This window comes from Sorex fumeus, unplaced genomic scaffold (assembly GCF_029834395.1).
Source record: "Sorex fumeus unplaced genomic scaffold, SorFum_2.1 ptg000046l, whole genome shotgun sequence".
NCBI classification, from domain to species: domain Eukaryota; kingdom Metazoa; phylum Chordata; class Mammalia; order Eulipotyphla; family Soricidae; genus Sorex; species Sorex fumeus.
In genome coordinates, this window is record NW_026606103.1 from 11,149,510 (window position 1) to 11,156,037 (window position 6,528).

The 6,528-nt window shown below is 39.9% G+C and overlaps 1 pseudogene; it reads left to right on the top strand.

Moving 5' to 3' along the window:
* Positions 1–1,825: 1,825 nt before the first annotated feature.
* On the top strand, positions 1,826–1,924 carry LOC130031306 (uncharacterized; annotated as a pseudogene).
* Positions 1,925–6,528: the final 4,604 nt, after the last annotated feature.

The window sequence follows — 6,528 nt, forward strand, 5'->3', positions numbered from 1 at the left end:
ATCATGATGTATGGCAAGCATACTTTTCTTGCAATGGAACAGCATTTTCTCTCCTCTGGGGTACAGCAGACAGGAGGAAGGAGTGCTTGTACCGCTCCTGGGTATACATTTAATGAAGTTGTCAATGACAAACACTTCGTGTGTGAAACCAAAACAAACTTCAATTAAATATAAGTACAAGTCGAGTAAACGTTATTTAGCTTATGATATTAAAATAATTAATATATGTTCCGCCCCTCTCAGAGAGCCCGGCAAGCTACCGAGTGTATCTCGCCCTCACGGCAAAGCCTGGCAAGCTCCCCATGATGTATTCAATATGCCATACACAGTAAAAAGTCTCACAATGTTACTGGACCTGCTTGAGCAAATCGATGAACAACGGGAGGACAGTGACAGTGACAGTGACAGTGATATATAGTATATATATACTTAGTATTCAAATATATAAAATATATTCTCTAAATAACTAGTAAACTTACATGTGAAAATGATGTTCCATAGTACTATACAATGCTAAACACTTCAGTCATGATAAATTGCAGAAAATACTAAAAAATTATGAAAAACAAAATCGTCATTATTATCTTCCAAATATATTTAATATTTAGAAATTTTAAAACTGGTATGAAAGAAAAAAAATTACTTCCCAATAGAGAATATAGAAATTTTTTAAGAGCAAAAACTTCAATTTTGAAATTAGTTGAAGGTCAGCCACATTCTTTTTTTGTGTGTGTATGAAGCACCAACTATTGCAATCACATTAAAAAGAATTTTGAAGTTGAAAACTACTTTAGTGATATAAATGACTTATAAGAGAAATTTCAATTCTCAAAATTCATTTATGAAAGTATATCAAGGGCAAAATAAAGTAATCCCTTCCCCCAACCACTCAGATGCAAAGGATCTTTCTACAACTTAATCCTACAAAATAAGGAAACAATTTGAACACCTTTACTAGAATCTCCAAGGTAATTTTATAAAGGGCGGTGGCATATCCCTCTTTAATCATAAACTTAACTAAATAGGTCTTGTAATTTATCAGATTCTTTAAAGGAGTGTCCTATTTGTGTACTCGTTTGTCAAACACCATGTGTGATGCAAGTTTAAAATGGTAAAAGCCAAAAAGGTAGAACATCAAGCACTTACCTAGGACACTACCAACCTAGGTTCTATCTCTCTGGGATCCCGAAGAAGCAAACTTTAAGTTCAAAGTCAGGAGTAAGTCTAAGTACCTCTTGGTTTATATATGAATATATACTAAAAAAAGCTTCTTCTTAAAAGGTGTAAACAGCTCTTCCTTTTCGTCCCCCAAGCTAAACTGGTCTTCTCCCCCACCCAGCTGAGCTGGTCTTCTCCCCCACCCGGGTCAATTTATCTGCTGCTTCTCGAACCTGGGACTTGGATTTCTCCCTGCAAGCCCCCCCAGGCGTCCTCTCAGACCTTGGGAGACAAAGCAGCCCTGAGCCTCTGACTCTTCCTTTTCGTCCTCCAAGCTGAACTGGTCTTCTCCCCAATCCAGGTCAGTTTATCCGCCGCTTGATCATTGTATAATTGAAATCCAAGCACAAAAATTTGTAAGTCTACAACTGTACCTCATGGTGTCTCACTAATAAAGGTAAAAGGTAAAGGCCCTCCTGTTGATCGTCGATTTGCTCGAGCGGGCCCAGTAACGTCTCCATTGGAGACTTTGTTGTTACTGTGTCTGGCATATCAAATACTCTCGGTAGCTTGCCGGGCTCTCCGAGAGGGGCGGAGGAATTGAACTCGGGTCAGCCATGTTGGCCACTTGTAAGGCGAACGCCCTACCCGCTGTGCTATCGCTCCAGCCCGACTTTGGCAGCACATATACTAAAATTGGAACGATACAGAGAAGATTAGCATGGCCCCTGCGCAAGGATGACACGCACTAATAAAAATTAATTTTAAAAAAAGGTATAAACAAAATCAAAAGTAAAAGGTTAAAAATACTTCAGATAAGCAGAGCAGAATATGCACAAACTTAATTCACATGTTTTCACTTTTGACTTTTATAGATGCAAGATGAAAAACAGAGGCCTGAAGAATCACTGTCCTCCCATTGTTCATCAATTTGCTAGAGCAGGCCCAGTAAAGTCTCCATTGTGAAACTTGTTGTTACTGTGTTTGGCATATTGAATATGTCATGGGTAGCTTGCCAGGCTTTGCCATGCAGGCGAGATACCCTCGGAGCTTGCCGGGCTCTCCGAGAGGGGCAGAGGAATCGAACCGGACTCAGCTGTGCTGGCCACGTGCAAGACAGATGCCCTACCACTGCATTGATGGTATAGTGGCGAGCCCGAAGAATCATTAATTAATAAAGCTAGTAACTTCTTCTACAAATCAGGAAACCTCAGGGAACATGGACATTGAAGTTTGAAGTATAATAAAAGATTCAAATTGAGACTAATAGGAGTTCTACTTACCTCTACTGTGAAAAAAATGCTGGAGACAGAGAGTCATTCAAAACCTTAACAAAACAAAAAATATCTATATGAACTACAAAGTCTTAAAGTTTATTCAAGCAATGAGAAATCTGGGGTAACCAGCAGCTACCCATCTCTCCCAAAAGCTACTTTCAGAAGGAAAGAGCATAAAACTACTCGCCTGTGTAACGAGGGATCAGAGAGATATAAGGTAAGTAGAATAGGACACTAAAATTGCAAGAATTATATTAGTAATGCAAGATATAAATAGTGCTAGAGATACAAATGCAAGATCAGTTCACCCTCAACTACAAACACTTCGTGGTGTCCTTTGCTGGGAACTCTTAAGAAATCTGGGCAGCCCCAATGAAAGCTTCCTTTATCGAAACTCTAGTAAGGGCAGCCACCTTCACTACAGAGTCCTACCAGGAATATTCTCTCTTTATGACATAGAACTGGGAAAAGGCCCTAACCAGCTCCACAGGTATGTAGACTAAGACACAATACCAAAGGGCAAACACAAGGGAACACTGCTAAACTGACTTGGGGGAAGAAACCCTAGGACTCACCACTTACCGGGGCAGGGAAAGATAGAATCTAAGGGCATGCAGAGGAAAGAAGGGTCACAAGGACAACAAGTCCTGATACTCTGAGAAAACAGGTGTGGGGAGCTTGGATCCTACTTGGACATCTCACCTGTGCACAGACCGCTGCATACTCACAGCTAACAAGCAGCAGCAGAAACAAGCACACACCGGGAGCCCAGAGTGTAGGAAGAAAAATTTCTCAGGTACAGCAGTGAGTAGGGTAACAGTGAGAAGTAGAGCTCCGAGCAGAATTCCAGCAACAAAGCTCCATCCTAATAACCAGGTTGCACTGAAGGAATGTGCAGCAGCACTGTGCTAATGAAAACAGTATCTCAGAACCCGTTCAACTCTCCTAATCTGACTCAAATTTCCACACAAGTTTCTTGTCAAAAATGGTTTTAAAAAACATGCCATGACCCAAATGAGCAACTATGTGAGAGCAGACACCTGCGGTTTTACAAGAGTTCTAGAAGTGAGACTTGAATTGTAAGCCAGGATCTGCACCAACACAGGAACCCTACCCTCCAGGTATACCTGTCGCAGGGGGCATGACCTCTTGGGTTGCTGCAGATCATGCTTCTCACAATTAATTTCCCTTCATGCTGCACTGGACCCATATCTCAGCTTCCTTTACAGAACTCTTATGACTAAAGCCTGGCTACCCCAGCTGCATTAAACCAGTAGTCTGCCATTCTATTCCAATCAAAATTTAACAAAATAACTGTGAACACAAGAATCTGTACAAACCTAATTTAAAAGAAAACATTGCCTGGATCAGTGTTAGAGGTCCCACATAACTCGCACAGGAGCACCAAAGTACTATACTTGAAAGAGGAAGATACTATACTTGAAGGGGGAAGAAGAGAACACTATTGACGAAGCTGAAGCCTCAACAGGGAATACCCACATTAAGAATCTCTCTGATAAAGAATTCTGAGGTGAAGCTAAGAGGATGTTATTGAGCTCAAAGAAACAGTGGAATGGACATCCAATAAAATGGAGAGGATATGAAAGAAATGGTGGAAGGGGCAGTCAATACAATACAGAAAGAAATGAGAGCATAAATTTTTTAAAAAGCTACAAACAGAATTGCCACTAATGAAAAATTTGGTAGATGAAATAAAAAACTCAGGGGATAGCCTCAACAGTAGAATGACAACAGCTAAAGACAGAATCAGTGAGCTTGAAGATGTGCTCCAGAAAACATAAAGGCAATAACAGAATATGGTAAAAAAGACTTAAAAATAGCTCAATGGTGATTAAGAGATATATGGAATGAGTTCAAGAGGCATAACATAAAAATCATCTGAGTCCAAGAACAGGGAGGCAAGCCCAATTACTACCAATATTGGTAGTAACTGTTAATGACATCACTACTGAGAAGTTCCCAGAGCTGGAGAATGCAGGCTTCCAGATCCAAGTAGCCCGAAGGGTACAAGCTAAAAAAGACCCTAATAAAATGAATCAAAGAAACATGATGAGAATGACAAATAGCAAAGATAGAGACACAATACTGAAAGCAGCAAGATCAAAGAAGAAATCACATACAAAGGAGAACTTTTTAGATTTTCAGCAGACTTATCAGATGAAACCCTCCGGGTCCAAAGATATTGGGATATAGTTTAAAAAAAAACTCAATGAAATGATTTCCTCAGAATACTGTATCCAGCTAGACTTTCATTCAGATTTGAATGATATACTGCTTCATAAATTAATAACAGCTCAGGAATTTTGTAGATTTAAACCTTACATGAAAAACTGAAGGGGCTAGTGTAACACAAAATAAAACCCCAAAATAAAACAATCTTCTACAGAATGTTGGCACAAAACCCAATGAAAATATTCTCTCTCATCGTCAATGGTTTAAGTGCACCAATAAAGAGTCACAGAGTTGAAAAATGGATTAAAAATCTAAATCAATCATTCTGCTGTCTATCAGAAAAACACAAACAGTTATAGTAAAAATAGACTCAAGGTCAAGGAAGGAAAACGAACATTCAAGCAACCAGTTTCTTCAAAAAAGCCAGGGTAGCCATACTAGCATCTGACAACATAAATTTTAGGATGAAAAAGATAAGAAGTGACAATAAAGGCCATTTTACAATCGCTATCACCCCATTGTTCATCAATTTGCTTGAGCGGTCCCAGTAATGTCTCCATTCATCCCTGTCACATGCTAGTGTAGCCCGATGACATATTGGGGGCTCTTTCAGGGTCAGAGGAATGAGGACCATCATTGTTATTGTTTTTGGCATATTGAGTATGCCACAGGTGGCTTGCCAGGCTCTGCTATACGGGATACTCTCGGTAGCATGCCAGGCTCTCCGAGAGCAATGGATGCCTTGGGGGCAGCCTCTAATCACCTTTACAGATGTTCCCAGTCAGTAATATATGTGAGAATGATACTCTCAGTAGCCTGCTGGGTTCTCTGAGAGCAAGAGCTTGAGAATAAGAGGTTGCAAGACCACAAATGCGGCCGCATGCTTCCGGGAGCTTGGTTTTATTTTATTTTATTTATTTATTTATTTAATTTCACAATAATCAAGAAATATGTACATCAGGAAGAAATTACACTCCTAAATTTATACATGCCCAAGAGGGGTCAGCAAAATGCTTAAAACAACTGCTAATAGACTTCAAGGAGGACATTGTTAGCAACACAATGGTAGTCAGAAACTTCAGCACTGCCTTATCACCTCTTGATAGATCAATGAGACTAAAACTAAAAAAGGAACTACTGGTGCTGAAGGAAGAAATGGAAGAGAGAGGGCTAGTAGATATTCGCAGGGCTTTTCATCCCCCCAAAAGCAGAATACACATTCTTCTCCAATGCACAGGGAACATTTTCCAAGATTCCTGAGTGCAGAGACAGGAATAACCCCTGTGCATCGCCATGTGTGACCCCCCAAAAATGAAATCTAAATTAGCTAGAATGCTACTAGGATGAACTTCAGAATAAGAAGAATCACCAAGAAGAGAGAAAACCATTAATAATCACAAAGCACTGATCACCAAAATGCAACATATGTATGCATATGTATATATATATATATAAAACCACAAATATATTATCTCAATATGAGTAAAATTTGATGGAAGAGAAAAATACTTTGATATCCAGAGCTGACACTTGGACCACCTTAGTAATCTCCAGAACCAGTGAACAAAACTAGTGGCCCAAATCATTGTTTCTCACCCTTTCACTGACTACAACTCCCTTCGGACCTTGTTTCTTCTTGTGGCACCCCGTTCTATCAGTTGGTATTCTAACCTTGTCACAAGACTAGAGGCAAAAATCACCCATTTATCAAAACCACAATGAGATACCATCTCACACCTCAGAGACTGGCCCACATTCAAAAGAACAAAAGCAACCGATGCTGGTGTGGATGTGGCGAGAAAGGGACACTCCTTCACTGTTGGTGGGAATGTCCACTGGTTCAGCCCTTCTGGAAAACAGTATGGACGATTCTCAAAAAATTAGAAATTGAGCTCCCATT